Raw genomic sequence first — 20,410 nt, forward strand, 5'->3', positions numbered from 1 at the left:
ATTCAGCTTTTATTTATTTTATTTTATTTAACACAGTAGCTTGCAAAAGTATTCGGCCCCCCTCTGCACATCACTCTGAACACACCAAACTGTCAAATATGGTGAATCATGCTCTGGACATCAGCGGGGACAGGGAAGCTGGTCAGAGTTGATGGGAAGATGTATGGAGCCAAATACAGGGCAATCTTGGAAGAAAACCTCTTGGAGTCTGCAAAAGACTTGAGACTGGGGTGGAGGTTCACCTTCCAGCAGGACAACGACCCTAAACATAAAGCCAGGGCAACAATGAAATGGTTTAAAACAAAACATATCCATGTGTTAGAATGACCCAGTCAAAGTCCAGATCTAAATCCAATCGAGAATCTGTGGCAAGATCTGAAAACTGCTGTTCACAAACGCTGTCCATCTAATCTGACTGAGCTGGAGCTGTTTTGCAAAGAAGAATGGGCAAGAATTTCAGTCTCTAGATGTGCAAAGCTGGTAGAGACAGACCCTAAAAGACTGGCAGCTGTAATTGCAGCAAAAGGTGGTTCTGGCAAGTATTGACTCAGGGGGCTGATTAATTATGCAAACCCCACTTTTCAGTTATGTATTTGTAAAAAATGTTTGGAATCATGTATGATTTTTGTTCCACTTCTCAGGTGTACACCACTTTGTGTTGGTCTTTCACGTGGAATTCCAATAACATTGATTCATGTTTGTGGCTGTAATGAGACAAAATGTGGAAAAGTTCAAGAGGGCCAAATACTTTTGCAAGCCACTGTATCTATTATACGTTCAGCCCCAGTTTAAGTTTCATGCTTTCCGCCCCCCCCGTTTCAGACTTTATAATGTGTGTGTATGGGACGGAATGTTGGAGGTTAGAGTGAGACAGCTCAACTACTAGAGTGGGAAAAGGGGGAAATTTTATGTTAAAATCTTCTCTTTAAACTGCGTGTCCGCAGTGTCTGTACAATAGTGGTGGTGATTTTATTTTTGCCACCTTTTATGAAGTACCGATGTTTCTCACTGCACTGGCTGAGCTGCTCCTCCATTAGACTCCATTCCCAGTTGCCTGTGACAGCAAACATCTTCATTTTTCTATTCAGTGAGATTTATTGTAGGGCATTGTTTTTCAACCGTTTTTGAGTCGCGGCACATTTTATAGGTTAAAAATATCCAGTGGCACACCACCTACCAAACTTGCTCCAAAATGACACATTGTACCTTCATACAGTACATATAATGGCAAGTTAGTCTCTCAGTTTGTTTATACTCACTCAGTGTGAAACCTGGGCTAGTCTAGATGAACATAAAGATGATATTCTGGCAGGAATTGAAGAAAAGCATACATGAAGTTCTTCCTTAACAGTTCTTAATCTCTCTCTGTTTTTAGTTTTTATAGCAGCCATGCTCGAAAAGCTTTGCTCACATAGATATGTTGTAGAAAATGGGAGCAATGTCAAAATGGCTCTGTTTGCAAGAATGGGGAACTCCTGGGCAGCAGTCAACCAAAAACTGTCCAAAGATAGATCAGCAAAGCTCAGCTTTAAACCACGGTGTTGTCTCAGTTCAGTTAGTTCCTCCTGCTCCTGCAAAGTCATATCCTTTCTGAAAACTGCTGCTGAGCTATATGGGCCCCTTACCCAGTCAAGGCATTCAGTGGAGACTGAGGGGAAATAATTGGACAAAAATTCAAACGTACTGCTCTGCTGTCACTTCCAACATAAATGAAGACAGAAAACTAAACAGCAGTGACGTTTGTAGGGTTACTGAAGTTGGGCTAGGTGGTATATAATGACGTGCTACGTGATCGCTAGCGACACGGCTATCTTAGCATAACATAAACAGTGAAGCTCCAGGATGAAAGCTACCATTTTTCCACTCAATAAAAGTTAACGTGAAGGTTCCTGATGGTTAGAGACAAATGCAATCGCACGGACCAAACTTCAGTCAGGAGAACAACTGACATAATCCATCCACAATATGAGATTAGGGTTATTAATATACTGCAACAACATGGGAATAGAGCAGCTGTGATAGAATACAGCATTAATGAATCAATGGTACAGAAGTGGAGGAAGCAAGAAGAATGAGTTGAGTAGTTTGATTTATCTGACTGCTTTGTTTAGCTTAATGTGTCTTATAGCTAATCCCGTGCACCTTATGTTCAGAAAAATACATATTTGACTTTTTTTATTTGGCACACTGCAGTTTAATGTTGCAAAGCACCTCTTTTTAACTTCAGTGGATATTATACATGGTTATGCTCAGGATATGTCAGCCCATTTCTACTGGAAATGCCTTTTGGTTAAACTTTCAGCAAGGAATTTTCATTTGCACTGTTACATTTTTATATAGCTTTATAGCACATAAAAAAAACAGCTTCTTGCTTAAGTGAAAATGAATGGATGGTGTTTTTTTGCGCTAGTAAAGTTGTGGAGTTGTATTTTGTCTCGCATCAATTGTATTGTCAATTATATTGTTATCGCAAATTTTCAAATATATATCGTGATAAATATTTTTGGCCATATCGCCCTGCTCTACTTGTAGTAATTATTAAATTGTATTTTTGGACCAATTGCGTGCCGCGGCACAGTGGTTAGGAAACACTGTTGTAGAGCACTGCTGCAGAGCGTTGTATTGTATGGCATTATTGTGCCTCATAGAGTCAGTAACAACTAGGGCTGGGCCATATCATACCGTTCATACGGCACACTTAAAATCAATCCTTTGATTTTTCTGATAATCGACAGTGCCCCTTATAATACTGTGTGCCTTATGTATGAATTCTGGTTGTGTTTACTGACCTCAAAATGATTTTATGTGGTACACAGCGCTCGAAAATCTGTCAAATGTTTTAGTATGACTTTGCTAAGCTACGAACCCGCACCGCTTGATGGATTGTCGGAGCATTACGGCTATCGTAGGCAGGAGCCTCGCAGAGTGATACATACTGTGCTTCAACATAATATTACCGTATTGTGTGTGTATAACCTCTTTTTAAGTAAAAATAAAAAACCAAACGTACAGCTTATTGCACCAGCATGCATCTGCTCTTATATAATTATCATTAGTTTACAGCTTTAAGTGTTTAAGGTATGTGCTAACTAAAAATAAAGACAAGATAATATAAATTTTAATGAAATTTGCAGATTGTTTTGGTGAAGTTGAATAAACTCCGTCGTCTGCTCCTTGCTATTTAAAATATAACAGGACACCGGAGTATATTCTTGAGCATCTCAAACTTAAGATAATCAGTTGTCTGCTTGATGTTTATTCAGCTGTGTAAAAACGATAACTTTAATCTCAGCCAAACCGATTTACTCAGAAACAAATAAAATACTGAAAAAAAGCCAAACAAAACTGAAAGAATAATAAGAGTAATATTAAAACTAACTAGCTGCCGCCATTGTTGAAAATTGAGTACGGCCGCGCTATGAATTCTGGGACACAGCTTCTTCTTCTTCTGGGTTTAACGGCAGCTGACATCCTTGTGCATGCAGTGCTGCCATCTTCTGTTTCAGTCCGTTATTACACTCTTAAATCCTACTACTTATTCCTGCGAGGTAGTGATGGCCAAATGAAGCTTTCCGAAGCACTGAAGCTTGTATTGAAAAACGGTTCATTACTCGAAGCTTTTCAACACAGTCCTCTCCGGTGACATCTGGTGGTGAAAATTTTGAAGAGCAGCTTGAATCTGCAAAATAAAACGGACTGCTCAATTATCACTGCTCACTCAAGAGTGGAGTTCTCTCTGATATTGGGCCACCGTTCCGTTGCTTTGAACATGTAATTGGTTTTGTTTTCTCGATTGGGGGGCTGAAAAAAATGTAATGCGTATTTGCGTAATACATTTTGATCAATAAACTTTCCCTATTTAAACATGCACTATGGTGGCCTTTCTTTGCTCATAACTCCTTGATGTTGGTAAATACAATAAGTGAGCAATATATATAATATACATATGATAACGCACAGCACATTATGGAGTATGCCCCTGCTGTGGAGTCCTGCCTCCATCTACTTGTCGTTTAATCACTGGACAGCTGGACAGGTTCATACAAAATATTAGATTAGGCCAATTGTCCTATACATATTTTTGACCTAGGGGTGGGATTGATTGTGAACTGGAAAGGGAAAATGCTTAGGAAGCTGAGTAGGGCTGCATCGTCACTGATTTGTAGAATCATTTTGATTCGATACAGGATCCGATTCAATTTGATTGGAATCTGGAAAGTTTTGCCTCAGTCAGAAATATTACAAGTCTGATCATTTAACAGTATATATCCATAATTTCGTATCTATTAAAAGAAAGCTGACACATGTGAGACTTAATTAGAGATGTAAACAGAGAGTTATGAAACCTGCAGCTGCAGAAGCCAGCGAAGAAAAAAGAGGCAAACACAGCGCGGACCCGCCGACACATCAAAATCTGATTCTGACGCGTCGGGTCCGCGCTCTGTGTTCACGTTTGTATGCAGAATCCGTAAACCTGCTCCCAGTTACTGTTTTAGCTGTATGGTGTTTGACGACATGTTGTGAGGTTTAACCTGAGATGCTGGCGTTTCAGGCATAATAACGTTAATTTACAAATCGACACGGGATTTTAATGAATCAATATCACTTTATTCAATTTAGTATGGATTGTAATCAGAAAAGCGATAATCAAAACCCACCCCTAATCAAGAACTTGCAAAGTAAAAACATGCTCTATGTCAGGTAGCCCTTTTGTTATTTACAGTTAACAAGAGGATTAGTGTTACTGTGCGCTGGCTGAGTCTGTTTCTTTTCTTAGAAATAGTTTCTCCTGCCCTGGAGAAAATCCACTTGCATGGAACAGAAGAGGCTGTGGAGTGCAGGAACTACACTGCAAGCTGGTAGATATGCAGGTATTCCTGGGTCCTGCAGACTATCACCTAAAAACAATAAACAAAATGATTTTCTAAACTGTAGCAATGTCATGTACGTATAGTGTCAAATACATTTTTGTAGTCTTCATCAGCTTTAATTCACATGGAAGTGTTCCTAAAGTCATATGCTGTAATGGCATTTACATTATGAAAACATGATTTTGGACATTTCAAGTTTTTCACTTCGGCAGATAAAATGAATTGAGCAAAATCAACTCAAAATATTCCCACACGCCAGAACGTCCTCTCTTCCTCGCTGGCTCCATATCTGTCAGTGGAATGATCACCTCTTCGCTCTCTGTCACCATCAACACACTCCACAAATCCCGTGGATGATTCACTTCCTTATATCTGTTTGAATCAGGTACCGAAGCAGTTACGTGCGTAATGAAGCTTCGGACGTCACTGGTCACGTGACTTTTGCCAAACGAAGCAAGCCTCGACACAGTGCTTCTGAACCAGTGTGTTGTTTTTTTCGACACAGGCTCCGGAGCGTCAGCTTCAAGCGGGCCATCACTACTGCGAGGCGTCGACTATTAAATTGGATTAGTCCACGATCATGACTAGTCGACTAATCTTGGCAGCCCTACTTCATATGAAGGAAAACAAATAGGTGAACACAAATGATTAAAATAAATAAGGTGCTGAATTGCTGGAAACTCCAGTCAGACAAAATGACAGGGGCCGAACAGAACATACAGACGAAAACAAAATTAGCTAAGAGAGAGAAACCCTGTAGACAGTTATAGAGTTAGGCAACCAAAATAATTATAATGTACTCACCCTCGATCCCCTCTGATTCAAACTAAAGATCCACGCGCGGAGAAGGAGGCAAGCGGGGCTTTGCAGTTGGACTAGGACTGGTAGAGACAGTGGGCTCACTGACCTCCACTCCCCAGCATGTTACTCCCGTCAATCACCACGAGGGCAAGTTATTTGTTTACAGGTGATTTATTCCAAACTGACCGACAGGATGACTTGGCGTTGTCACCGAGAGGCCAAGTAGATATACCTTGCAGAGACCAAGCTGCGTGAGCTACGAGAGCGTATATCTTTCCAATCAAGCATCAGAAACAGAAACTTGATCTGCCGGAGACCAGAGGGCGAGCAGTAAGGAAGCTCAGCACAGCCACACGATCTTTGCTTTAGCCGACTTGAAAAAAATATAAAAGTCCCCGTGGAAGATAAAAGTACGATCCACCGTGTTCTAAGCCTACTTTCTGCTCTGTGGACGATTACTTCTTCTTTATGTGTGATGGCGGTTGGCAAACAACGTTTCTGGTGCATTACCGCCACCAACTGGAACAGAACAATGAAACATGTTTTACTGTCTCGTTGAAAACAAAAGTCTAATTTCCCTGCACCATGGCTGTGTCCCACTCCAGCTATGGCGTTATTTTTGTGCCATTATTCTGAGCGCATGTTAAAAAAAATTGCAGGTGCAAGTGTTGCATTTTGAGAAGAAATTTATTTTGAGTGAAGAAAAACCTAAATTTGAGTGAACTAAATTCATTGCTGCGTGCAAAAAATGTATTTCAGTGTTTGCTATTATCCATATACACACACAATAGCAGCCCCTCTCGCTCAGTTTTTGCATTTGCGCTTGCTCGCAATGTGTTGCTCGCGCTCTCAACATTTCTGCCCGTGCACGCTCAACTTTTTCCTTTTTCCTGCAGGTTAATACTGGCAGTGTCACCATGCCAGCTGACAGTATTTCATCATCAGCCAGTGTTGTTCTTTATACATCAATATTACCAAAGTTTACCATAAGGCAGCATAGAAAGTATTTACCTCCTTTCAGGTTTTATTCAAATGTTAGTCTTTTCAGTTGTTTCCCCATTTTTTTCCAGTTTCAAAATCAAACACCAGTTTGTGAGAAGATTATCTTCTTTTTTTTAACAGGCATTGGTTTTGCATTGGCATTGGCTAATTTGCCAATTGTATGTTAAAAATGTTCGTATTTTAATATTCAAAAATGTTTTTGCCCAAAACATATGTGCACTACATGTCAGTAAAAATACTATGCAAATATTGATGTCCTTGACTGCTGAATAAACACTGACTGATTGTATCTCTTGTACTTTATCAACGCAGTATCTAAAAACTTTGCACCATAGTGGTTAAAATCTCATTCTAATAAGAGTTAAAAGCGCATTCGGTTATTAGGTTTATAGGGTTATTGAATTATGGTTAACGGTTGGTAGAATTGTTTTTAACATTATCTGCCATTTACATCTGCTACCCTTCTCCAAATCTGTGCCTCTACCTGGCCCCCCCAACAAAAATTTTCTAGACACGCCACTGCTTGGCAGCTGCACGCTTGACTTTTCTCAGTTCATGGGCAGTTATTTTGCGCCTTGGTTTTTCCACCTGCTTCTTGCGACCCTGTTGACTATTTTGAATGAAACGCTTGATTGCTCGATGATCACGTTTCAGAAGCTTTGCAATTTTGAGACTGCTGCATCCCTCTGCAAGAGATCTCACTATTTTTGACTTTTCTGAGCCTGTCAAGTCCTTCTTTTGACCCATTTTGCCAAAGGAAAGGATGTTGCCTAATAATTATGCACACCTGATATAGGGTGTTGATGTCATTAGACCACACCCCTTCTCATTACAGAGATGCACATCACCTAATATGCTTAATTGGTAGTAGGCTTTCGAGCCTATACAGCTTGGAGTAAGACAACATGCATGAAGAGGATGATGTGGACAAAATACTCATTTGCCTAATAATTCTGCACTCCCTGTATAGTTATTATATTAATCATTCTTAGTTATTATAGCAGTGAGTTTGAACTGGCCAATATTATATGTATTGTCAGATTATTATGATATATATATATATAAACACCCAGCACGCCCCTGCGGGCGGTTTATCCTTCAAGCTCGGGTCCTCTACCAGAGGCCTGGGAGCTTGAGGGTCCTGCGCAGTATCTTAGCTGTTCCCAGGACTGCGCTCTTCTGGACAGAGATCTCCGATGTTGTTCCCGGGATCTGCTGGAGCCACTCGCCTAGCTTGGGAGTCACCGCACCTAGTGCTCCGATTACCACGGGGACCACCATTACCTTTACACGTTACTGACATTTTTGTAGTAATTTGCACCTAAAACTTTTTTCATTTGATGAGTAACACTATAAAAGAGTTAATATTAAATTTAATTCTAGTTATGAGTTAAATTTTACTCTATATGGTAGTAGAAATTTTACTCCATGAGAGTTTAGTTTTAACTCCTATAAAGAGTTGAAAAATCAACTCCCGGAAAAGAGTTACTCTAACTCGGCACTAGAGTTCATTCGATGGTCACGCATGTACACTCAAATGTAGTTAATCTGAACTCCCAGAGAGTTTATTCCAAAGACCAGAATTTGCTGTGTAGGAGCTATTTGTTCTTATTTTTTATTATTTTGAAATTAGTTAAAGTTTGTTTTTAGTTTACTTATATTCTGGGGTTTATTTACAAGTTTATTTGTAGGTTAATATTTGTTTCAATGTTTTGTTTGTTTGATGTTACCTTGTTAAATTAGTCAGTAAGAGCTGTAGGGCCATTTTGTTTCTATAAATAAAGAGACTGGTATAGGACCTGAGACCTAGCTAGTTAAGATGAGCACTCGGCTGTCAGGGTTCGTTTAGCTAATCTGTGCAGGTGAATGAATTTACCCGACTAAAGAAATCAAGAGAAACGCTCCGGGCTACTCAGTCACTAATTACTGTTACTGTACTTTTATTACAAGTATGATACTGTAAAAGCAACAGGCTGCACCCTGCCTCAGCTCCTGTGCAGAGCTGATTATTAAATATGTGCAAACAACAGCATGTTTTCAGTCTCTTGCCACATCTGTAAAGACAGAAACTTTTTTTTTTTAAAAAAGCTTGTACTTCAGTAACTCCTCATTAATCGGGAAGTATGGATTAAAGTACAGTAGTGTACTGTAATACTGAAAAAAGAAGAGAAGAACTTCAGATCCTGAGTGTGTGAGGACAGAAGAATCAGCTTTATTTCAATTTTGAGGGATACAATTTACATTTGAGTTTGTGATGATTCTGTTGTCTTTGTGACTACAGGGGCTGCCCTCAGATTCAGACCTCAGCACCACCCAGTGACAGCAGACAGATCATCCAACATGTTCACATGTTAACTGCAAAATGAACTGATGAAAACAGTACAAAGGTTAAAGTACCACATGTGCTGTGGTGAAAGCTGCAGCTTTATTGATACAGTTAAAGACAAAAAACAAAAGGATTAATCACTCATGTAACTGTGTCACTATATATCAGCATTAACAGGACCTCAGTTTGGTGTTTCACTTAGCTGCTGATCTCAGACCTGCACAGCTTCCATTTTAAACACTTTATGTACTCAGCTGCATGAAGAGCACGTTTGAGTTTCTCTGACACAATTAAATAAAACCTGATGAAGGTCAAAGGTCGTCACTTGTATGTTGAACTACAAACTTGTGATCTGGAATTCTTTCACAGTTTTTTGCAGATACTGTGTTATTTACCACAAAGTGATTCAAAGTTATTCATACCAGAGTAACCAGAGAGGATCATATGTTTTTAAATATATAAGTTTCTACAGGACTGAATATAATATCTTTATGTAAAAGTCCGGAGCCTCTGGGGAGTATCCGAGTATTTATAACATTACACAAACCAAAGGTCTCCATCACAGTGTTCATGAAATGCTGGGTTTATCCATCTCCTGGGGCGGGCCTACGGGGGAGCTCTGAAGATTTCCCTGTGAGGGAGCTGTTGGTGAAGGTCATGAGTCCTGCTTGATCAATGCGATGAGCTTCAGTGTTCCTGTTGTTTCTTAAATGATGCCTCTCTCAGTGGGTCAACAGAACATCTGGCACAGGACAGCTGTGATGAAAGAAAGGGAAGAAGTTTCTCCAAACCTTTGGACCCAGGAAACCCAGGTCTCCCTCACTAGTTTCTGTCCAGGGTGAATGTAGCCATTGATATAATATGGACTCTATTATTAAATGAAAAAAACAAATTACACTACACTACTGAAACATTCTGCTGATGTTTTTAAAGTTTCCATGTCACCAGGCTGTAGAGGGCTCTGAAGATTTAAACCGTTTTAGATCCATTACACTCACAGTCTTATGTTAAAATCTCAAAGGACAGCATTATATTTTTGATATTAACAGTAACTCTGAGCCTCTGTAGAGTGTGCAGATGATCTCATCGCTGTCTAAAAATGGATAAAAAAAAAACCCTAAGAAGTGCTGAATCATTCAATAACACAGACTATTAGAGTAACAGGTGTGTAGCATTTCTAACTAGCAACAAGCCTCCAACACAGTGCGTATGCTAGCGGCTAATCTAGCTAACGAATTAACAACAGAGTGATTTTAGAACTATAAAATGATAAGCTGTGTTTCTTTTTTTTATAACAGTGACATGGTTGTATTTACCTTAATTAAATGAGTCGTCAGTCGCGGTAAACCAGCAAAAAACTCGATAACAGACACCAGGCCCATTATAGCACCATTGAAAAAGAGGCTCTTGCCTTACTCCTTGCGTTACAGCATTTTGAGGTCTATGTCGGGTCAAGTGTGCTGCCTGTGCAGGTGTTTACCGATCACAACCCACTGGTGTTTCTTTCCCAAATGCGCAACTCCAATCAAAGACTTATGTGCTGGTCGTTGTTATTGCAAGATTTTAACTTGGAGATCAATTACAAGAAAGGGAAAGAGAACGTGTTGGCTGATGCCCTGTCTAGAGCACTTTCTCCTTGAATTAAACATTTTGGGGGTAATGTTAATTCTTGGGAAAGGGGGTGTTATGACTGTGATCGTAATCATGTGTGAATTTGAGTGTCCAGGTGCTCCTCCGGGATTGGTGCATCCAGGGTGGATGGCTCACACCGATTGGCTGAGGACTGGGAGGCAGTGGATAAGAAGAGACCGCCAGGGATTGCCAATTCATTCATCCTCGGCCCAACCCAACCGGCAGACCGTTCACTGTGTCAAAATATTATGTTAATGTAAGAGCATGTAGGGGTGGACCGCCTTTTTGTTTGATCAGTTTTCTCCTGTTTTTGTTAGGCAAGGAGGAAAGTGATTGTCATTTGGTTTAGTTCTTTTGAGTAGGTAAGTTGTGTTTATTCCTGAGATAGGTTACCTTTTGTTTGTTGTTTTGGCCTTGGGTTCACCCTGAAATTATGATATGCTCCCTTCCTTTGTTTAACTGCACTTATTGTAAATAAATCACTGTCACAAAATATTAAGTGTGTGACGTGCTGCTTGGGGTTGGACGGGGATGGATCACCCTTTATGTTGTGGTCTGGCCGCGCCTAGACGGGCCATAACACTGGTCTACGTAAAAAGTGTAGAGGGGCATGTTTGCGGTCATGTCCAGCGGGTGTATGGGCGGGAGCGTTACACAGTCGGTCCACCTCAAGTCACTACTGCGCAGACTCTGGCTCCAAATTTGCAAGATGGCAGCCTCCACAAGTGGGATATTTCGGCTTCATTTTTGCACAATGGGAGGAGGCGGTGTCGCGTCATCCATCTTTTTTACAGTCATTGGTATGCACTAACACTTAGGACCATATAATAATAAATATGTCCGTGATGAAAGTTGGGCAGCACGCTAACGTCCTTACTCCACTCTGTATGCTCGTATGGGTCAGACCCTTTAACCCCTTTGATTTTTTCCTCGTACTGTTTTTTGCCTTATCGTCAAGTCTGTCTTCATACGGACCTGCCGTGTTCTCCGTCGTTTTGTACATAACTGTTTTTGGGGCAAATAAAATGGAAGTAGGGATTAAAACCGCAGAATTAATGATTACCGGTGCTGGAAATACTAGCGCTTGGTGCAGTGTTTTGATTTTGTTGCCACTCGTACTTGACATGCAATGCGTGAAAGTCACGTGGTCTGTCAATCTCTATTTGTGCCACAAAACCAGCCAATCACAGACTTGAATGTAAAAAAAATCTGATTGGCTGTTTCGGTCTCCAATCACCTCGAAATGACAAAATGCAATATCAGACCATCATACCAGAATCCATTTCGTCCAAAATGCAAATGAGGCAGTGGCGAAGGGAGACAGAGTGGCGGATTTTGAAATATTAGTGTATGACATCTCATGAAAAAGAAAAAAAAAATAAAGCACTGAAACGTGCGCCGCTTTTCAGTATGGTTACTACCGTTTATGTCAGAACCAGATATTAATAATGACGACATTAATCAAATGTGAAGCATAGTTTTGATCTTCTTTTACTGCTGGTTAAGTGAATTTTGGTCAAAGAGTGACAAAAACCTGCATCTGCAGCATCTGAGAGATGTTAGTTTTCAGCCCGTGTAGGGTGAGAAAACCGACATCTCACAGGTTCTGATGTGTCGGGTCCGCACTTTGTGTTTACGTCTTTGTTTTTACGTCTTTGTGTGGAATCCGTTTATCTGCTCACTTTTGCTGTTTTAGCTGTTTGGTGATTGTTGAAATGAAAGCTTTAACCTGAGATTCTGGCATTTCTTGCTAAATACATTAATATTTAAAAATGGATTGAGGATTTAATTAATTGATTTTGCTTTATTCAAGCTAAATTCGATTTTAATCAGAAATCACATAACTGAAACCCACCCCTAGTGGAAACAGGAGTATTTTTCAAACAGAACTTCTGTAATTAGGGAGCTTTCCTCATACCTTGCACCGACACCTTTTATCGCTTTTCCATGGCTGCTGCGGAGACTCAGGTCTTTTGGATTCTACTGGGGTGGCAACATCTCTGTTGGGGACAGGAAAAGACTGAACAGGCTGATCCTGAGGGCCAGCTCTGCTCTAAGGCGCCGTCTGGACACAGTGGAGGTGGTGAGTGACAGGAGAATGGTGGCTTAGCTGTCATCCCTGTTGGACATCCAGGAGACTCTGATAGCACTGAGCAGCTCCTTCAATGACAGGCTGCGGCATCCATGGTGTGGGACGGAGAGATATTGCAGGTTTTTCCCTCCAACTGCTGTCAGACTCTGAAAACTTGTCTCTGCAGATTACCACACATGTGCAGACAGACAGACAGACACACACACACACTTGTAACCGTCACCCCGATTTCCTACTATGAAATCAAACAAAACAGATTTCATTTAATATTTTATTCCGTTTTATTCCATTAATATTATTCTGTTAACATTTTTCAGTTTTATCTACACAGTGCCAAATTGCAACAACAGTCACCCAATTGGGTAGCATACAGTGTTCAGGAGTAATGGAATATATGTACGACCATTACGTATTTAAAACAAAAAATATGAGTAACTGTATTCCATTACAGTTACCGTTTAAAAAAGGTGGTATTCAGAATAAAGTTGTTTTATTGAAATAAAGGAATTACACGGCGGTATTTTCCTGTTTCATATGTTGAGCTATGCTCTCTCTATTTTTTTTGGTAATTCCACACTGGTGGAAACCCAAACAAAACACGCATTAAGAGGCGCAAATGCCTGTGTCTCAATCTCACATCTCATAATGATGTAAAGAAATATTTTTTAAAATGATTTCATATAAAGCCAAAAGGCAGAGTGTTACAGGTATCACCCTAAAGAATGTAGCCTCATGGGCAGTGTAGTTCGTGCTGCAGGGAGAATGGACTGCTATACCCGTGTCTGTGAGCACCAGGGAGGGAGAAAAAGGAGAGTGTAAAAGTACGAGCTGTCACCGACCAGAAACAGGAGCTGGAACCATGTAAATATAATAACAACCACTGCAGCCAAAAAGAATGCCTGATGAGCCCAGTTGTAAGTATGCTATTAAGACTGGACGGTACACTTTTTTGTGTTTTCCTCTGAAACAATAAGTTCTGTTGGAGCAGCCTTTCAACGTCTCTCTCGTAATCCAACATTGTGGACCTCATACTGTACTGTACTTACTTACAGAGCAATTCAGGATGACAGTTTCAGCCACCCTGTCCAGTACCAAAGTCCCTCTGTATGCGAGTGAATGTTAGACAGAAGCACTAAAAACCTTAGATAAAGTGCTTGTGTGAATGGGTATGATTGGGTGAATGCATGAGTTTTATAAAGCGCTTTGAGTGCTTATTGTCAAGGCTGTGTGCAGGCAGGCAGGATAAAGAACCCAATATGCAGACTCATGGAGGCGGAATTCAAAGTCCTCTGCTTTATCGTAGGCCAAGTTAAAAAAAAAAAAAAAAAACGGAACAAAACTTAAACTGAGCCACGAACACTGAGAACAGAAACAGTCATGCCAGTCTGAGGGTACAACATGACACTTACAGAAAGGAACACGGGGCTTAAATACACTGAGGGAGTCATCAAGGAATTACAGACAGAAGGGGAACACAGCTGGGAGGAATGAGACCTAATGAGACAGGGGAGTGACGCTAGCAACACTGACATAAGACATAACCCTTCAAAATTAAACAGGAAACAACTCACGAAGACACAGACTTGACACAGAACTAAACCTACAGTCGTGGCCAAAAGTTTTGAGAATTACATAAATATTGGAAAAGTTGCTGCTTAAGTTTTCATAATAGCAATTTGCATATGCTCCAGAATGTTATGAAGAGTGATCAGATGAATTGCATAGTCCTTCTTTGCTATGAAAATTAACTTAATCCCAAAAAAAACCTTTTCCACTGCATTTCATTGCTGTCATTAAAGGACCTGCTGAGATCATTTCAGTAATTGTCTTGTTAACTCAGGTGAGAATGTTGACGAGCACAAGGCTGGAGATCATTATGTAAGGCTAATTGGGTTAGAATGGCTGACCTGACATGTTAAAAGGAGGGCGATGCTTGAAATTGAAATCATTGTTGTTCCATTGTTAACTATGGTGAACTGCAAAGAAACACGTGCAGCCATCATTGCGTTGCATAAAAATGGCTTCACAGGCAAGGATATTGTGGCTACTAAGACTGCATCTTAACTCATTCACTGCCAGCCATTGGCAGTGAATGAGTTAAACCCATTGACTCATTCACTGCAATTGACGGCTATAGACGTCAATGGCAGTGAATGAGTTAATCAACAATTTATAGGATCATCAAGAACTTCAAGGAAAGAGGTTCAATTCTTGTTAAGAAGGCTTTCAGGGCATCCAAGAAAGTCTCCTAAAGAGGATTCAGCTGCGGGATCGGAGTGCCACCAGTGCAGAGCTTGCTCAGGAATGGCAGCAGGCAGGTGTGAGCGCATCTGCACGCACAGTAAGGTGAAGACTTTTAGAAGATGGCCTGGTGTCAAGAAGGGCAGCAAAGAAGCCACTTCTCTCCAAAAAAAAAAAAAAACCCATGAGGGACAGATTGATCTTCTGCAGAAAGTATAGTGAATGAACTGCTGAGGACTGGGGCGAAGTCATATTCTCCGATGAAGCATCTTTCCGATTATTTGGGGCATCTGGAAAAAAGCTTGTCCAGAGAAGAAAAGGTGAGTACTACCATCAGTCCAGTGTCATGCCAACAGTAAAGCATCCTGAGAGCATTCATATCTGGGGTTGCTTCTCATCCAAGGGAGTGGGCTCACTCACAATTTTGCCCAAAAACACAGCCATGAATAAAGAATTGTACCAAAACACCCTCAAACAGCAACTTCTTCCAACAATCCAACAACAATTTGGTGAAGAACAATGCATTTTCGAGCACGATGGAGCACCGTACTATAAGGCAAAAGTGATAACTAAGAGGCTTGGGAAACAAAATGTTGAAATTTTGGGTCCATGGCCTGGAAACTCCCCAGATCTTAATCCAATTGAGAACATTGTGGTCAATCAAAAACCCACAAATTCTGACAAAGTCAGTGAGGTGATTATGACAGAATGGGTTGCTATCAGTCAGCATTTGGCCCAGAGGTTGATTGAGAGCATGCCCCATCGAATTGCAGAGGTCCTGAAAAAGAAGGGCCAACACTGCAAATACTGACTCTTATCATAAATGTCATGTAATTGTCAATAAAGGCCTTTGAAATGTATGAAGTGCTTGTCATAATATTTCAGTGCATCACAGAAACAACTGAGACAAAGATCTAAAAGCAGTTTAGCAGCAAACTTTGTGAAAACTAATATTTGTGTCATTCTCAAAACTTTTGGCCACGACTGTACACTAAGGCACAAGACACATACAAGACACAAAACCTAAGAACAAAACCTGAATAAACTGTAACATGGAATTATACTAATAAACAACAAAGCATAACAAAAACATCAGATTACAAACCATAATACAAAGGAATATAAGAAACTGAAAATGCTGGGTTAAAATGACCCAGAACCGTGACACATTGAGAGTAGAAAAGCGCTATTTAAGAACCAGTCCATTAACCATTTATACCCAGGGAATGCCATACCCTGCATTTACAGATCCACAAAGAAGGTGTTCCACTCAGACCCATTGTTAGCAGCATAAACTCAGCCACTTACAACATCTCGAAACACCTTGCTACCATCCTAGCACCTCTTGTGGAGAACACCCACAAGAACTCCACCAACTTCACCGACAAGGTCCAGAAACTTACCCTGGATCCAGATGAAACTATGGTGTCCTTTGATGTAGTCGCTCTCTTCAATTGCATAGCTACTACGGAGGCAGTGGAGACTGTCAGAAAACGACTACAAGAAGACAGCACCTTGGAAGACACAACCAAATTCACCTTGCCAATCAGATTTGCACATTGTTGGACCTCTGCCTTACCACCACATATTTCAAATACAACAAGGGTTTCTACAGTCAAAAACTTGGATGTGCCATGTACTCCCCGGTGTCACCTATTGTAGCCAACCTTTATATGGAGAAGGTGGAAAGAAAGGCTCTTGGCTCGTTTAGAGGGAGAGTACCTTAATCAAAACCCAAGCAGTGGAATCCTTCACTGCTCACATTAATGCCGCGGATAAAAACATCAAGTTCACCAGAGAACACACAAAGGATAACTGTTTGCCATTCCTGGACTGTGCCATGCACATTGAAGAGAATGGAAACCTCAAAATTTAAGTTTACCGGAAGCCCACACACACGGACCAGTACCTCCTCTCTGACTGACACCACCCCATGGAACACAAACTCGGAGTAATCAGGACTTTACAACACCATGCAGGAAATTTTCTGCTCTAAGCCTGAAGGGAAAAAGAAGGAACACACACACAAGGAAGTTCTTAAAACATGTGGTTATCCTAATTGGGCTTTCATCAAGTCAGTAAAGATGCACAGAAAAGAAGATGAGACATTAGCTAGGCAGGATAAGAAAGACAAAGGCAACAACATTGACATCCCCTATGTAGCTGGTGTATCAGACAAAACTCCTAAACACAAACTTAACAATGTAGTGTTGGTATTAAAAAATTTGCATTGCCTCAATAAAGCTATGCTTTTTTATTAATAAGTGTTAAAAAGTTATACAGTGTAGTATTAAGTAGACACAGCCCTGAAAATAAAGGCATTAGACTATGTGTCCTTGGGGAGTAGAAAGCTGTAGACTTTCGCCCACGCTTGCCTGGGAAAATGTAGATAAGAGGGGACCATCTCTAGTGGACAGTTACTGAGACACAGGGTGGGCCATTTGTATTGTATTTGTATGCCATGGATCTCAAAATGGTGGTGTGCCCCTAACACTTTTATTACAGAAGCTTTCTCATTCTACAAGGTGGGCCATTTATATGGATACACCGTAATAACATGGGAATGGTTGGTGATATTAAAGTCCTGTTTGTGGCACATTAGTATATGTGAGGGGTAAATGCAACCCTCTTCTCCCACTCTTCACACACTGATAGCAACACCGCAGGAGAAATGCCAGGCATCCAGCATCCATAGTTTCAGGTGCTGCACATCTCGTATCTTCACACCATAGACAATTGCCTTCAGATGACCCCAAAGATAAAAGTCTAAGGGGGTCCGATCGGGAGACCTTGGGGGCCATTCAACTGGCCCACGATGACCAATCCACTTTCCAGGAAACTGTTCATCTAGGAATGAACGGACCTGGCACCCATAAAGTGGTGGTGCACCATCTTGCTGGAAAAACTCAGGGAACGTGCCAGCTTCAGTGCACAAAGAGGGAAACACATCATCATGTAGCAAATTCAAATAACCAGTGGCCTTGAGGTTTCTATTGATGAAGAATGGACCCACTATCGTTGTACCCCATATACCACACCAAACCATCACTTTTGTTGTTCCAACAGTTCTTGGAGGGATCCATCCAATGTGGGTTCGTTTTGTTTGTTAACTTCACCATTCACATAAAAGTTTGCCTCATCACTGAACAAAATCTTCTGTGTGAACTGAGGGTCATGTTCCAATTTTTGTTTTGCCCATTCTGCAAATTCTGTGCGCCGATCTGGGTCATCCTCGTTGACATGCTGCAGTAGCTGGAGTTTGTAAGGGTGCCATTTGTGGGTAGCTAATATCCGCCGAAGGGGTGTTCAACTAATGCCACTCTCCAGTGACATGCGGCGAGTGCTACGCTGTGGGCTCTTGCTGAATGAAGCTAGGGCAGCCACTGATGTTTCTTCATTAGTGACAGTTTTCTTGCGTCCACATTTTGGCAAATCCAACACTGAACCAGTTTCACGAAACTTAGCAATCAGTTTGCTAACTGTAGCATGGGAGATGGGTGGTCTCGTAGGGTGTCTTGCATTGAAATCTGCTGCAATGACCTGGTTTCTGCGTTCACCAGATATCAACACAATTTTGATCCGCTCCTCACGTGTTAACCTCTTCGACATGTCAATGGCTGTGAACAAAGAGAAACTTGTAAATAACTCATGAAAGAATAAAGTTACGTTGAAACCAAGCACACCATTGTTTTTCTTGTGACATTACCAATAAGTTTGATGTGTCACATGGCCCTCTTCCTATTGAAAAAACAAAAGTTGTATCCATGATGGCCGACTTCTAAATGGCCACCATGGTCACCACCCATCTTGAGGAGTTTGCCCCCTCACACATACTAATGTGCCACAAACAGGACTTTAATATCACCAACCATTCCCATGTTATTACGGTGTATCCATATAAATGGCCCACCTTGTAGAATGAGAAAGCTTCTGTAATAAAAGTGTTAGGGGCACACCACCATTTTGAGATCCGTGGCAACGTGTCATGCAGGACGCATATCCCTTATAGAAGTAATAAAGCGTTAAATGGCCTATTGAGCAGTGTTTTGTCTTCCATTGGATGCCTCTGAGGAATCAAAAGAACTCAGCGAAGTGTTGATATTTACAATAGTGTAGAGCTGGGCGATAGAACGATAACGATATGTATCGCGATATAACTTTTACTCGATAGAGAAATTAAGCTATCGCGATAGACCTCGCCGCTCTTGTCTTTTAAAAAAAAAAAAAAAAAAAAAAAAAAGTCAGCCGATCCAAATTCAGTAGCGCAGAGCCGAACCAATAACAGCCGCAGCGTCACGTCGCGTGACTTGTTACGTACAGCACAAGTGCCAAGCCGCACGTGTGTTTGTTTGGGAAGCAGCCAGCGGGTAATGGAGGAAATGAGTGTGCCGACTAGAAATATCAACCGAAGAGAAAACAGATGATGGTTCCAATGCCGGAGAGATTGTCGAACGGAAGAGCCATAGAAGTTCCGTAGTGTGAAGGTATTTCGGCTATTTCAAGTCTGACAAAAAACAGAGTAGCGTGCACTGTAAATTGTGCTGAAAGCAAGTCTGGAAATACAATAAACTGGTGCATGCATCACACTGTGCGCCACGTTATTGTTTCGGTGAAATGAATTTCTACAATACTGTTAATTCTACTCTCTGCAGTGTTTAAATGCTTACATATACACACAGTTACTGTCCGTCCACACATACGACTCGGTTCTGCTTCTATGCCCCAGCTTTGTTTACTTTTTCCCACCGAGGCTTCTAGACTTCTGATTGGCCAACATTTCTGCACGGTTAGGAATCTAGCGCCACCTGCTGCTTTGGCATGTTCATAGCAGCGTTTTCCTTCATTTCTGCCTTTATGTGTGGACGGGATCATTTTTTAAAACGAAAACGGAAAATCTCCGTTTTCAAAAATACCCGTGTACGTGTGGACGTAGCCTCAGTCTCTGACTGGAAGCGCTAATTCGTCATTCGGCTTTTGTCAGATTAAAGTAACTAATAAAACTGTTTGAAAAGCTCAGCTATACAACAAGGAGAGATTGAGAATTTCCTTTTAGTTCTCAGTTTATTTGATATTGACAAAAGTTAGTCAGTTTTGTCTGTTCTTCTGTAAAACAAACTAAGATTTATTTTTAGAATTAATATTTTGTTTCTAAGTGGAATTGACAATTTAGTCTGTTTCATTTGTTCTATTTTGAAACTTAAACGCTTTAGCGGCTGCCTTTTGTGTAGTTTGCAATATTTGCCTTTATTTATCTGAAAAAGTCTCATGTTCCTTAAGTACATCTACCCTGTTGAACTTATTATGGGAAATAAATATTTAAAAACAAGCTGCTGATAATTTCACATTTTACTTGTGAGCAACGGCACATTTAAATCTTACAAATATAGTTATTTGGCTTATATCGTGATAGATATCGTTATCGCCTGAAATGAAAAAAACATATCG

General features: G+C 40.7%; 1 protein-coding gene across 1 annotated transcript in view; it reads right to left on the reverse strand.

The window, feature by feature from the left end:
• The window catches only part of LOC146674188 (uncharacterized), a 15,020-nt gene extending 8,871 nt beyond the window's left edge, over nt 1–6,149 (reverse strand). The window contains exon 1 of the mRNA XM_085394801.1: nt 5,676–6,149. The gene's annotated coding sequence lies outside the window, so the exon portion shown is untranslated. The remainder of the gene's footprint in view (nt 1–5,675) is intronic.
• Nucleotides 6,150–20,410: the final 14,261 nt, after the last annotated feature.

This window comes from Rhamphochromis longiceps, linkage group LG3 (genome assembly GCF_057381845.1).
Source record: "Rhamphochromis longiceps isolate RC_006_pf linkage group LG3, R_longiceps_female_GT1.1, whole genome shotgun sequence".
Taxonomy (NCBI): domain Eukaryota; kingdom Metazoa; phylum Chordata; class Actinopteri; order Cichliformes; family Cichlidae; genus Rhamphochromis; species Rhamphochromis longiceps.